The following is a 15,419-nucleotide window of genomic DNA, read 5'->3' as shown; positions in this document are numbered from 1 at the left end:
AAGATTAAACTGGAAGTGATTTACAAGATGGATTAAAGTGGTGACAGACTGGAAACTCTGCTGATTTGCCTGGCTTTTCCTTTGGAATTTTCCTTGCTGGTTAGTGAAAATATCTTGTTTCTTGTTATAAGGGAGATTTAGCCCCAAATATGGAAAATCTGACTTTCTTGCTTTAGTCTCTTCCTAGTGTTTTTATTAAACACAGAGGTATTACAGAGAAATCGTAGGCTAGGCATCACCTGGTGCTATCTAGGTGAAATCAGGTGTAAGTTTTAATCCTCACACATTTATCAGCTTATTAAATGCTTTTCATTCTATGATCACCATGTCAAACTGTGGGAAAACAAGGAAACCAATCCCAGCCCATAAGGAATTCACAATTTAGTATGGGGTGGTGAGCATATGAAATGTAAAACTAATCATGGCACTGTGTGAGAATGTCTGTGTACACAATGTTCTTGGGAATTCTGGAGAGGAAGTAACTGAACTATCAGAGAAGGTTTGAGCCTATTAGGGAAGGTACCATTTGACTACCTCTACTGGACAGATGTTCAGCAGGCTAAGAAAGTGGCAAAGGCAGGCACACAGGTTTGGCCACAATAAACTTGAGAAAAAGCATAAGGTGATCAGAGACTTTTGAGAAGATCTTAGTACCCGGAGGGTAGGCTATCTGGAGTGGCACAACATGAGTCTGAATTGGGAGGTTACAGCTGAATTATCAAAATCCCTGTGGACTATGCCGAGGAGTTGAATCCTCTTCTGGAGGCCAAGGATCCTTAACGTTCTCTTTACATGGCTCTCTTTGCTGTGCCCTCCTGTGTCTTGTGAAGGCTCATCATCTCTCAAAGACTTTGGCAGCATTCTTTCAAAGTGTCTCCCTACCCTGGCCCTGTACCTGTCCACCCTGCTAGCTGGGTGATTTCCATGGCTTAAATGTGTCCCCCAAAGTTCACGTGTTAGAAACCTGACCCCAAATGCTGCAGTGTTGAAAGCCATACCTATTGGGAAGTATTTGAACCTTGGGGGCACTGCTCTCATCAATTAATTAGTGCCATTATCATGAAAGAGTTTCCTATAAAAGTGAGTTCAGTCCCCTCTTGCTCTCTTTCACCTTCCCTTTGCAAGGATACCCTCACCAAATGCCAGCCCCTAAATCTTGGACTCGGCTTCCAGAACCATGAGTCAATAAGTTCCTCTCCATTCTAAGTTACCCAGTCTGTGGTATTGTTATAGCAGCACAAAATAGACTTAACAGTTTTTGAAGTTGGATACAACCCTGTTATGGTATGTTCCCTCCACGTTTGTATGTTAATGTCCTAAACCCCAGTACCTCAGAATGTGATTATGTTTGGAGATAGGATCTTGAAAGAAGTAATTAAGTTAAAATGAGGTTATAAGTTTGGACCTTAATTCAGTATAAACTAGTGTCTGTAAAAATAGAAGATTAGGACACAGACATGTATGGAGGGAAGACCATGTGAAGATAAGGAAGACAGACATCTGTAAACCAAGGACAGAGGCCTCAGAAGAAACATCTCTACCAGCACCTTGATCTTGGACTTCCAGCTTCTAGAATTGTGGGAAAATAAACTTCTGTTGTTTAAGGCACCCAGTCTGTGACACTTTGTTATGGCAGCTCTACCAAAGTAATATATTCTGTCACTTCCTGTTTTGTATGGTATAAAGTCAGAACTTATTAGCATATTCTATAAAGTTCTTGAAGACATTATCTCTCTAGAACCCTACACTCTTCCTCACTGAGCTCTGCTCAAACAAGCTACCAACTTTATTGTTTCTTCTGTAAGTTCCTCAGTCTAAAATGCCTTTCTGCACCCTCTCATCCTATTCTCTTCATTTAAGATTTGGGTGAGGCATCACCTTCCCTATTCTGTGTTTTGCATTGGTCAAACATAGCTGAAGAAATCACCCCATCCTCCCCCACTCTACTGAAACAAATTTATCTTAGAGCTCCTAACATTTTAGCCTATATATAGGTTTTATTTGCACCACTAGACTCCACTGTGGATATCTTCATTCAAATATAATGTTAGAGTTCTGATTTTTTTACTGTCTCAGTACCTGACATATAACAAGTACTCAGTAAGTACTCTAAAAATGAATGAATGTACGTTAAGTCTAGTTATCCAGAACTATATAATCTAAAAGGAAATTGATCCATATTTTGGTATTCCCTAATGAATACCTACTACTACTGTGGTGAATGCAATTTGAGTGACCAAAATGCTCATATCAGTTGATTTAATATCTCAGATATTTCTGAATAGCACATTGTTTTTAATCCATCTATACTTTTTATATACTACATGCAGATGCCTATTGCATTTTAATGCCTGCCTTCTTTAGTTATATTTTCAGTTAATACTGTCATTTTTTAAGTTCAGCCACATTAAGCTTGAGAAAAAGCATAAAGTAATCAGAGATTTTGAGAAGATCAAAGTCACATAACTTTTGTATGCCAGACACAGAGTTCAATTCTGAGGGGGAAAATATTACTAAATACTGTTTTTATAGAAAGGAATTCAGCTAGGCAGAGGACATATAAACCAACAATTATGCTTCAGTGTGATAGGACAAAGATATGTGCATGAGGTGTAATGACAGAGTGGTTTAATTAAATTGAAAGCAAAACCATGTCCTACATTTAGGTGTTACTTCTAAGATTTTTGTGTTTGTTGGCAAAATAATTATTGTTTCTTGGTGTGTATATCTTCATTAGATGACTTTTTCCTGACCTCCTTCCCTTGCTCTGGAGATACCTTATTGGAAGTCCCTACGTGCTGTTTACACCTAATGCCTGTGTGAGAATTTCCAGAAGGCTCAAGCCTGCTGTCATCCTCATTAAAGAATCACATAGAGAGAAGATGCCTTTGGAGGACTTTAATCCCCTCTTTCTTCACTTAGCACCTCATATAAAGCTAGGATTGACAGATAATTCTATCCTAGCTCTGAGGTCTTGCAATATGTGAAGGGAAGGATATAAGCAAAAGGGAGCTATCACTGTTCTTTTTCATCTGTCCCTAACATAAGGACCTGGCATGTGGCTGCCCCAGTCTTTGAAGGGAAATAGCAACTCCCAGTAGTTGGGTGTACCTCAGAGAAATCCAAAAGAATTGTAATGAATCTGTAAGAGTTGGCAAGCCAATATAAGCCACTAGCCAATTCAAAAACATAATTAAAATACCTGTGTATCTGTTAAAATATTTCTAATTCTAGTGTCTTTTGTAGAATATTCATTGTCTGTTTTGTCCTCCTCTAAAATCTACAGTATAAATAAATACTGCCTGATTGATTAGCAGATGAGCATGGTTGGTTGACACAATTACTGATAGAATAAGTGATACTGAACTATAGTAGAGGTTTTTTTTTTTTTTTTGGTACTGGGGGATTGAACCCAAGGATGCTTTACCACTGAGTCACATCCCCAGCCCTTTTTATTTTTTATTTTGAGGGTCTTACTAAGTTGCTGAGGGTCTCACTAGGTTGCTTAGGCAACTTTGAACTTGAAATACTCTTGCCTTTGCCTCCCAAATCACTGGGATTACAGTCAGTCATGAGCCACTGTACCTAGCTAATACAGTTTTTTGATAGCAATAGTTATTAACATATTCTAAGGTGATAACTAAATTAAATTATCTGGCCAAAATGTTATTGTTGGAAAAAATTGTGAAAAAAAATACAGACTTCTTATTGAAGTAACTTTAAAATGAATTTCCCATTTATTTTATGTATTATGCCAGTGAGGAAATTAAGCTAGTATTATATGCAAGTCAAAGTTATTACTGTTTTAGTTTAAAAATAACAAGTAAATATTGAGATGATGTAGGGAGCCAGGCAGAATTTTCAACCTGGAACCCAAACAGGACAAGAGTTTTCAGGAACTCTAGAGACCCTAGGTTGAAGAGTTAACTAGCAAAAACAGTAACACTCCTCACAGGTGTACCCTTTGTTATCTGTTTATATATCTGTTATAGTTTGAATCCTAAATGCCCCACCCTCTTAAGGCCCAGATGTTGAAGGGTTAGTCCCAGGGAGACACTATTGGGAGTTGGTGAATGGTGGGGCCTAGTGGAAGATATTTAGGTCATTGAGGATGTGCCCTGAGGAGATTGTGCCTCTTCCTTGTTCTCTCTTGGGCTTTCTGGCCATAAAATGATCAGTTTTGTTCCGCCATGTGCTTCTACCAACATATGCTGCCTTGCCACAATACTTATAGCAAGGGGGTCAATTGATCATGGACTAAAACCTGTAAGCCATATTAAACATTTTCTCTCTCTAAGATGATTATGACAGGTATTCATTCCTGTAATGGGAAACTAATACAACATCTATTCTTTCCACTAAGCTGTTAGTTCTGTAAAGTCAGGAATGAGGTGTATTTCTATCTTTACATTTCTATCTTTATATGTACATTTTGGAGGATATAAAATAAAGAGAAAGAGGCCTGAAGATAGCTCGAAAAGGGAATAACATGGGGGTTTCTTAGGAATATACTTGAATAGTCTAATATTATACCAAAATAATCTGTTATGAGACTATGTATATGGTTAGAGAAGTCTTCCCTGACTTTTCTATTTAGAATAGAATGACTTCCCTCTATTTCTCATCACTGTGTTATTTCCTTCCCAGCATTCATCAGTCTGTAATGGCCTTGTTATTTGGCCATAGGGTAACATATCCCTTTTCACCTCAAGATGATTACGACAAAGCAGGAACCTAATATGTGGTCTTATTTATTACTAATCAATAAGGATTTGTTGCTCAGTAACTATTTGCTAAATTGGGCACAGTGGCACAAACCTGTAATTCCAGCGACTGGGGAGGCTGAGGTGGGGATTCTCAAGTTCACGGCCAGCTTGGGCAACTGAGACCCTGTCTCAAAATAAAATAAATAAATAGAAAAGGCTGTGGATGTTGCACAGTGGTAAAGCACCCTGGGTTCCTCAGTACTACAATAACAACAACAAAACTATTTGCTAAATGAATCTGAATGAATTCATATGTATGATTTAGGCTAAATGAATGTTTAGTTTGTGTCTTGAACATTTCTTACATGATAGAAAAGAGTACTTATATTCCAGCAGACAGTGGGCAGAATGGGAGATAAAATTCTTCAAAAAGGAGAGCGCAAGAAATGCCTGGAATCCTGGTGTTTGATCTCTGAAAGGGAGAGCTCTTCTTTTCACTCTAAGTGACAGTGGATATTAACCCCTTGCCAGGGGAGGAAGGGACCTGGGTCAGTGGTATTCTTATCTTCGAAGGCTTCCCTGAGTACTGGAGATAGGGGCTGAAGGAGTTGTCACCAGGAACTGAACAACCATGTATTTAGCAAAAGTATTCTGTAGCTACCATGTGTATATATGTGCAATAAGAATTGTAATGCATTCCACTGTCATTTATTTATTTATTTTTAAATTAATTGAAAAAAAAAAGAACTGAGGCCATGGACACAAAAAAATGTCTAAGAAAATGGTTGTAACAGCAGCAGTTACAAAGCAGAGGTGTCTGAAGCTGCTGGAAAGGATTCGTGTACTAGTTGCACTAACTGTCCTTATCTCTTCATCTCTTTGATTTAAAGGAAATCTTTTAAAAATTAAGAAAAAAAGTTCGCTCACTCACTTTCCATTTCTTTTTTAGCATTATCTGCTGTGTTTCTCTGCTCTTGTATTCCTTTTGTTTTCATCTCTATTTCAGAAACTTTTTTTTTCTTTTATTTCTCTTTCTTTGGTTCTGTCATCTCAAAGCTGAGCTTTTTAATGTTGTGTTCTTCCCCATCTTGAGTTATTTTCTGGGTGTTTTCATGCCTATTTTTAAATGTCAGTTTACGGTTTTGAGCCATTTGGTGGACACATCTTCCTGTCCTGTTTTACTTGTCTGTAGGGATGAATCTAGTTTGCTTTTTATACAGTTTTCTCATAATTATTTTGTATGGGGTTTTCCCTCCCTGCTCTCCTGTGGTTATTCCTATAGGAAATTAGTTCTTTTTAATTTTCTTCTTTTCCCCCCTTAATTTTTACAGTGACAGAGTAGGAGGAAATCTTTTCTGACTTCAGCAAGCTCCCCTTTTTGTTGTTTTGTGGTTAAAACCTCAGTGACTTGTTTCTGGATTCCCTGAACCTGTTCCCCCTGGAGCTTTCCTTTCCTCTGTCTTGCCATTTATTTTATTCTCTGCAGCTGCAGCTCCTCCTCAGTGTGGAGCCTTGTTGCAGATCCCAGCAGTGGAGAGTCATGAATTTTGTAGTCCCTGCAGCGCTGCGTCTTGCCACTCCAGTGCTGCCCTTGCCCTGGTGCGCTGAGTGCTCACTGTCAAAGCTGTGGTAACACCGGCTGGGCTTGCACCTATTTCACCAGCTAGCTGTGCCATCCCTGCAGCTGGCTGGCTGTTTTCTTCACCTGGCACAGACCCTGGCAATCTTGTGACCTCTTGTGTTGTGAGGTGTCCTTGCTTTATTGTAAATGTCCAAGCGTTTGGGCTTTGACATCCAGTTCCTTTTCTCCCTCTCTCCCCTCCCTGCCTCCTCTCTCTCTACCTTGGCCATACACCCCACCCCCAGCAGTCACTTTCAACTGCATTTAAAGCGGGGGTCAAACATGGGCCTAAGCATATATGACCTTCCGGACAGGCTCTTTAAATTAAAGAGTGGTCCTAAATATTTTTAAAATGTATTGTTCCTTGTATTACCATGCCCTATTTAGTTGCTTATTTCTTTTCTAATCATTTGGGCTATATTCACCTTCACCTTCCTCCTCCACTCCAAGTTTAAGTAACCTGTCTAGTACACAAACATTACCACAACACTCAAATTTATTACCACATGATTTGTACTTCTACCGAACAAATTAGGTAGGCATGGAAGGGCATGGAAGGCCTCCATGACTGGGGCCTTCCTCCCCATTCTGCCTGACTCCCTTCTCCTGGCCTTCAAACTCTGTACATTAATTGTATTGGACTGCTTGTGATCAAGCACATACGTATTCTGTTTCAAGCTTCTGTGCTTTTGTGTATCTTATTGCATCTGTCTAGAATGCCTTTCCCACTTTTCCAAATCTTCTGGCTAATTCTTTTTCTTTTTGGTACTAGGGATTGAACCCAGGGGTGCTTAACCACTGAGCATATCCCCAGCACTTTTTATATTTTATTTTGGACAATGGCTCACCAAGTTGCTGGGGCTGCCTTTGAACTTGAGATCTTCCTGCCTCAGCCTCCCTAGCTATTGAGATTACAGGTATACCCCACTGCACCAGGCTCTTCTGGCATTCTTATTGGACCTTCCAGAGTTGACTGTCCTTCTGAGATCCCACAGCATTTTGTATTTAACTTTATCTTGATCTGTCTAGATCAAGTGATCAACTTGCAAATGTGTCTGTCTCCTCTGCCTGACAGTAAACTAGGGACCATATCTTAATGGCCTTTATATCCCAGCCTCAAGCACTAGGCCTCACATATAAAAAGTAACATTGTGGGCTGGGGATGTGGCTCAAGTGGTAGCGTGCTCAGGGCATGCACAGGGTGCTGGATTCAATCCTCAGCACCACATAAAAATAAAGATGTGTTCCACCGAAAACTAAAAAATAAATATTAAAAAATTCTCCCTCTCTCTCTTTTAAAAAAAGTAACATTGTCACTAATTCTTTCTTCTATTTATTCTTTCTGAGTTATTTACCTCTCTTGATACTTCAGCTATACACTATTTTTTTTACTTCTCTGCTATATTAAAATAAAATACAATGCTGGTTACCCCCAAATTCCTGTTTTGCACTCCAGAGCACTTATTCACTTTTTCATTTGCTTGGATAACATCTGTGTTTTAATGTCTCCTAGGAATCCAAAATCAACCAACCTTCTGCTAGTGTTCCATCTCTTGACTAGTAGCACCCTGTTGATCATGCCAGAAAATAAGAATCATCCTAACTCATTTTTTTTAACATTAGGCCTTTTTGATTCCACTTTCCAAGATTATCTTGTTTTTGTCTCTTTCTCTCCCTACCTACTATCACTGCATCAACTGAAAGCTATATCATCTTTCAGGGGAAACCATGAAAAATTTTTAACTATATTCCTGTATGTATCTTGACTTCTCTATTTTATACATAACAGACAAGATAATTCTTTGAAAACTAAACCCTGGTTATTGTCCTTTGCTTAAACCAATCAATAGTTTTTAATTGTTCTTAGCAGGAAATCTGAAAATCTTTAAGCTGATCTATAAGTGCCTTTCTAACTTTTGTTCTTGTTTCCTTTAAGTTCCTCAAATTTCTGGCTTTTTCCCTATCTGGATGCTCTCTCCATCCCACTTCCCCCTTACTGGGCCAAACTCATACCTTAGCTTTAATATGGAAAGTATTTTTTCTGCTTTCCTTTATAATCATATTACTTATGCATGCATCCCTAAATAACTGTGTAGCCTGGCTTTTTCTGATACTTTACATAACTGAAATCACACTGTCTGCATCATTTTGTGACTTTTATTTTATGTTCAACATTATTTTTAAAGGATTCATTTATGTTGCTCAATGTATAGTTTGTGCATTTTCACTGTTCTTTAAATATTCCACATTTCCATAAAATCTATTCTAGATTTGATGAACTTTAGGGCTTCTGGTTTGGGATTATAATGAACTAAGAATAATGCTACTATGAACCTTTTGTACATATATCCTGGTCTATCTGAGCACTCATTTATTCAGGGTATGGATTAATGGGGTGCCAAACTATGTTCTACAGTAGACATTCATGATTATACTGTTAAGCCCGTTTTCCATTACTGTAATAAAATATTTGAGACAAACAAAGGTTTATTTTGGCTCATGTTTTCAGGTTTCAACCCATGGATGTCTGGCTTCACTGCTGTTGTACCTGTAGTGGGGCAGAACGTCTTGGCTGAGAATACATAGTGGAGCAAAACTGTCACCTCACGGCATCCAGAAAGCAAAGAAAAATAGTGGGAGGGTCTGGGGTCCCAATAGTGACCTAACTTCCTTGCACTAGGCCCTACCTCCTAAAAGTTCCATCATCTCCCAATACCACCCTAGACTGGCAGCCAAGCCTTTTGCATATAGCCTTTTGGAGACACCAAACTATAACACACTCCTAACCAAGAGTATTTAAGATTTATTGTTACTACACATCCTAACTGACACTTTTTAATTCATAGCAACCTGATAAAAGTATATTTTGTATACACGTATTATAAAATGACATTTTATAAATTGATAATACGGCAATATGTGGTCAATTGTTTCTAATGATGGCCACAACAATCCCTATTACCCAAATGCCCTTCTGCAATGTGATGATTTTATAGCTCCTCCATTAAACAGTGGCATCTCCTTCTCTTTTCCCTAAATGTGAGCTGGACCCATGATTTGCTTTAACTTATAGGTCTAGTCTTAAAAAGCCTGTCAACTCCACATTTACTCTCAGGGATCCAGCCACCCTATAAATAGGGTCAGTCTAGAATACTGAGTAATAAGAGACTACATAGGGGGCCAAATCAATCCCCAGTTATTCCAGCCATCTCAGCTGAAGTGTCAGACGCAGAGTAAAGCCATCTTAGACATCCATGTTTCAGTGGAGCTTCTGCTGAATACAGTTGCATAAGAAACACCAGCCAATACTATGCAAAGAAATAATAAATGGTTGTATTAAACTACTAAGCTGTAGATATTTTGTTATAAAGCAATATGTAGCTGAATCACAACATATCAAAAACTTTAAAATCTTAACTCTCTCTGTATCAGTTTCTTTCTTCCTATAACCTTTATATCTTAAAAATATTAGATGTCATTTTTAAATTTGTACAAATTTTCATGGTAGTGTCATTGGCATGTTTTGAAGTAGAAATGGCCTCTTTGTTCTAATTTAAAAGATTGCAATAAATTACAACACATTCATAAGATAGAATAGCATGAAACAAAACTACACTGAAAGGATTTTTGTTTTGCTTTGTCCATACATGTTTTTAATTGCTTCTTTTTAGTTATACATGACAGTAGAATCCATTTTGAAATAATTCTAAAAGCATGGAATATAACTTGTCCTAATTCAGTCCCTAGTACCTCTCTTACATTTTTCCTCCCCAACCCCCTGCCTCCTTACCTTTATTGATCTTTATGCCATTTACCCCTAGTTATTTTTTCAATTATTTTTTGTGGTGAACATGATGGTGAGATTCACTGTGGCATATTCATATATTATACAGGAGTGTTATGTCAGACTCATTCCACTATCTTTCCTTATTCCAACCCTCCTCCTTTTCCTCATTCCCTGAAAGGATTTTAATGACTTTGGAAAATGCCAGAGAAAAATACCAGGTGATTTTTCTTCATATGTATAAATTTTATTCCCAAGTTGTTAAAAAATTATACATAAAGGCTAGAAAAAATGAATACATTAACAGTGGTTTGGTGGTTTTGATTTGATTTTTCCTATTCTTTGAAAGTTTCTACAGAGCATATTATTTATATAAAGAGAGAAAAGAAACTAATGTTGTCTTTTTACATAAGAAGTTTGTAGTCAAACTTGGCATGTTCTGGCGGAGAAATTGTCAAGATGTGACACTCTATCCTTGGTGGCAATCAGTTCAAATTTCAGGAGCGGACTCAAAAGGTTTGGTAGCTTGGATTTTTGAAATTTGAACAACATTGAATTTTTAACTCTTTAACTTTCAAAATTAATTTTTAAAACCCTACTGTTTTTACTCTTGGAAGTAGTTCGTAAAAGAAAAGGTATCTTGGGGTCTTGAAAGTAGAAAGTATATAATCTTAAAGGACAATACACGTTTAAGTTTATGAATAACTCACTATGGTCTTTCTAATTTTCATTTTGTTGTGGATGGTAGAAACTCTGGTCCAAAGAAAGAAAAAAACAACACTAAAATGTAAAATTATACAGGGATAGCAAATGACATATACATTCTTAATCAGTAGGAAAGCATCTAAGTTTCCCAATAAAATCATCTTTGAAGTAGAGAGTAAAGGAACTTCTAGAGCCATGAGTCAAGATTGGCTTCTCTACAGCAGTGTTTCTTCAAGTGGAGGTGCTTATTAAGTAATCAGCATCCAAAGCCCCATCCGAGACAATTGTTATTGAGTCTCTGTGTGAATGTGGCCTAAGGATTCTTCATTGTTAACAACATTCTCAGGGGAGTCATACATTAGAACTTGAAGGAAACACTGTCTTTGAGAGATTCTCTATGTTGATCCGGTTAGTGGTTACATGGCTGGAACATATGTAAAAATTCATCAAGATGTGCAATTAACTTGTTTATGTTAGTTACATTCTATTAAAAAGTAAAAAGAAACAAAAATGTTTCTAAAACATAATGTAGCCATTATGTTTTAGAAACATTTATAAATAATAAATCATTTATTATTTAGCAAATTTTAATTTACACTAGTAGCCATAATTTATACATTTGTATTGTACTGAAGCAGATTGTTTTGCATTTTTGTTAGCAAACTTGGGCATTGGTCATTTTAGAAAGACTTTTTGATGTATTTTTGGTTAGATTAATCTACATTTTTTTTAGTGGAAAAAGAATTTTGGTTTATAGCCAAATTTGTTTGGATACTGTTATAGATAAAATTACTTTAAACGTTAAAATTTCATATTTCTTTAGAAAAATTATGATTCAAGTAAATAATACTTTTAAACCTTGTAGTCTTTGTTTTGTAAATGTGAAAAAATGCAAGTATGGGAGGGAAGAGAGGAAAAAAAATGGAAGAAACAGTTGCCCTCAGGACAAATACTCTAGCCCATACTCTCAAAATAAGACATTTCAGAAATTTTGATTCTTAAGTTAAATCTCTCATGATTTATTCTTTGATTGCCATTTAGAACAGCCTTCTTAACTGTGTAATAGCTATTGCAACATTTTATGTTGAAAATATTTTTGTTATTGTTTATGCTGGTAATATTATTATTTTTTAATTTATAAATATTTCTATATTAGAAAGAGAGAAGATGGGAAGAGAACCTTTAGGATTTTGTTGCCTCTAATTTTGGTCCCTGATTCATCATGCACCTTCACAATTTTATTTCTGTGATAAAGAGGTCTGTTTTCTCTTGGAATGCACATTGTTTAAGGATGAAATGTTTGGAGTCTTTAACACTGTATTGGAGTGCCTCTTGAGTATTTAGCATCTGGATACAGCCGTCATCACAGTCATGAGAGATAGAGCAGGCCAGAACTGACTGTGTCCAGGGGAAATATCAGGACTAACACCAAATCTAACACAGCTCTTTCCAGTGTTGCAAAAATAATATATCAGTAAGACATCTCTATGAAAAACTTCTGCAGGCTTGTATCTAATTTGTATTATTGTCACCCAGCCCATTATATACCTGTAGTAGGAAATTCTAATAGTGAATGATATTATTATAACAATTTCAGGGGATTATAAATCATGATTTTCATAAATAAAATGGTTGAAGCCTATTATTGTTAACTGTTTTTCACATACATATAAAATAGTATCTTATCTTTCTCTATTAAAATAATAGTGCTAAAATATTGAAGGACTTCTGAAATCTAATAAATTGTCCATGTTTTCTCAACAATGATTGCCTTAGCATCACAAGAGAGACAAACTTCTAAGGGAGATGGCCCATCTGATTTACCTGTATACATTAAAAACACTTGTAATTCCAGCTACTTTGGAAGCTGAGGCAGGATTGTAGTTCCAGGACAGTACTGGCAACATAGTGGGATCTTGTCTAAAAAATAAAAAATAAAACAACAACAACAAAAGTTTATTTCTATTGCTATATTCTAAAAATCAGAAATATGTAATAAAAACAAACTGGGAAGAAAATAACTAAAATGTCTGGTAAAACAGCCAATTAAATATTATTATGCATGTATAAAGATACATCAAAAGTGAGATTGACAGATTATTACATTTATTTAGCACAATGACTAGCTCTTGCTTATGAATATTACAGTCCAACCAAGGGGTACTTATAAAATCCCAATTTACAGAGGAGAAGTTGAGAAACAAGAGTTAGATAACATGCCCACAGTCGCACCAGAAAGACTTGAGGGCAATAAGTCTGACTTAGGAATTCTTATTCTTTATCACTGTGGTGTGTGTGTGTGTGTGTGTGTGTGTGAGAGAGAGAGAGAGAGAGAGAGAGAGAGAGAGAGAGAGAGAGAGAGAACTGGGTATTGAATGCTCTGCCACTGAGCTACATCTCAAGTTTTTTTTATTTTTTATTTTGAGACAGGGTCTCACTAACTTGCTTAGGCTAGCCTCACACTTGCAATTCTTCTGTTTCAGTCTCCCAAGTCACTGGGATTACAGATGTGTGCCATTGCACCCAGCCTCTTTATCACTTCTTAAACTCACATATGTCCATATAAATAGCTTTATTGAGGTTAATTGACAAAAAATGAAACATACTTAAAATACACACTTTTGTTAAAAGTTTTAAAAAACCATTTTAGATATGCAATTCAATAGCGTTCACTTTATCTGCTATGTAACAGATGTCCAGAACTTTGTATCTTGAAAAACTTATGCTCTAAACCTACTAAGAACAATGTCCCATTTTTCCTTTCCCTTAGACTCTGGCAGCCATCATTTTATTTTCTGTTTCTATGAATTTGACTACTTTAGATAACTCATGTTAATAGAATCAATAAATTATTTGTCTTTTAAAAAATTTGTTTATTTCATTTTGCATTATTTCCTTCAGGTTCGTCCAGGTTGTAGCATGTGTCAGAATTTCCTTTTTAAGGCTGAATCATATTCAATTTCATTTATCCGTTCATCTGTCAATGGATGATAGGTTGCTTCCACCTCTTGACTATTGTGAATGATGTTGCAGTGAACATATAGGTGTGCAAATATCTCTTGATGATCTACTTTTCAATTCTTTTAGATACATCCCCATACATGGGATTGCTGGGTTATATAGTAGTTCTATTTTTAGTTGTTTGAAGAACTGCCATGCTGTTTTCATGGCATCTGCACCATTGTTGTTAAGTTGTAGAAAATATATCTACATATCTATATATCTCTATATATATATTAATATTAACCCCCAACATATGGAATTATATTTTGTAGTATGATTTGCATGCTTCTTTCCATTTTACATATTTTGAATATATTACTTAACGTTATTAATATTATTTTGCTATAATACATAAAATTATAGCACACTGGCCCAAACTAGTCATATGGTCCTGCCCAATTTCATGGAAGGTACAAGATGTGGGGGAATATAGATTCTTTTGTAAACAGTAAATCTTCTTGCCACACATAGTGGATAGGTTGAATTCAAAATGCCTTATTTGCTCTGAACTAGGTTTGCAAGATAAAATATAAGACACTCAGTTAAATTTGAATTTCAGATAAAAGATGAATATTTTTAGCATGAGTACATCCCTTAAAATGTTTGGGATATACTTATATACAACTCTTAAAGTGCTGAGTGTCTGAAATTCAAATTTTGATTTGTTACATCTGGAAACCTTACTTAAGGCTGCATGTTTCATGCATGACAAAAACCCATTAAAGTGAAGAATTATTATCCTCACCAAAAGGTGTTTAAAATCATATTTAAAAATTTCCAAGCCATATAGGCACATCTGCAGGTTGAACGTTGCTAGCTAATTCCCAACTTCAGTTATGCCATATAGTAGGGTTGCTTTTGTTTTTGTATTTTTGGAGTAGAGGGGATTGAACCCAGGGGCACTTAAACATTGCACACCCCCAGCTGTTTTATTTTGAGACAGGGTCTCACAAAGTTTCTGAAGCTGGCCTCAAACTTGTGATTCTCCTGCCTCAGCCTCCCGAGGTATTGGGATTGCAGGTGTGTACCACCATACCCATCATCAATTAAGGATGTGGCTAGCCTTCTGCAACTTACTTTGTTTGCCTAAATCTCTCCTTTCCTTATTTGTAAAATTAGGAGTTTTCACTTGAAAATCTCAAGTGCACCATTTTCTTCATAAAATCTGTTATCCTATGACCCTATCGTGTTATTTCTGTAGTAATATGTCAGGATATTAATGAGAACATGGTACAAATACTCATATCTGAGCACATGTGCATGCTTGCATATTCTCTCTCTCTCTCTCTCTCTCTCTCTCTCTCTCTCTCTCTGTCTCTCTCTGTTCCCTAGGAAGCTATATATTTAACCTGATGATGATGATGTTGCTTAAATAATTATTACAAAATATTCTTTTGATTGTCTTCCTTTAATGGTAAAATTTTTCCAGGAAGACAGATTTGATTTTTGGAGCCAAACAGAAGTTACTTGGAGCCAAGAACAATGGGTCCTCGGAATGAGACATATAGATTTATCAAATAAACAAAACTGATTTATTTATTTTTAAAAAATATTTTTAGTTACATATGGACACAATATCTTTTTTAATATTTATTTTTTA

The 15,419-nt window shown here is 36.2% G+C and overlaps 2 long non-coding RNA genes across 6 annotated transcripts in view; one reads left to right on the top strand and one right to left on the bottom strand.

Annotated features, from left to right (window-relative positions):
• LOC120892928 (uncharacterized) overlaps positions 1-15,419 on the top strand; it is a 29,100-nt gene that overhangs the window by 3,719 nt on the left and 9,962 nt on the right. The gene's annotated exons all lie outside the window — the stretch shown is intronic.
• LOC120892929 (uncharacterized) overlaps positions 12,635-15,419 on the bottom strand; it is a 141,050-nt gene continuing 138,265 nt past the window's right edge. For both annotated transcript variants that reach the window (XR_013423863.1, XR_005737763.2), the window contains one exon: positions 12,635-12,736. This is a non-coding gene — a long non-coding RNA (uncharacterized LOC120892929). The remainder of the gene's footprint in view (positions 12,737-15,419) is intronic.

The sequence above is a fragment of the Ictidomys tridecemlineatus genome, chromosome 7, assembly GCF_052094955.1.
Source record: "Ictidomys tridecemlineatus isolate mIctTri1 chromosome 7, mIctTri1.hap1, whole genome shotgun sequence".
NCBI lineage: Eukaryota > Metazoa > Chordata > Mammalia > Rodentia > Sciuridae > Ictidomys > Ictidomys tridecemlineatus.
This window is presented reverse-complemented; position numbering and strand designations above follow the sequence as displayed.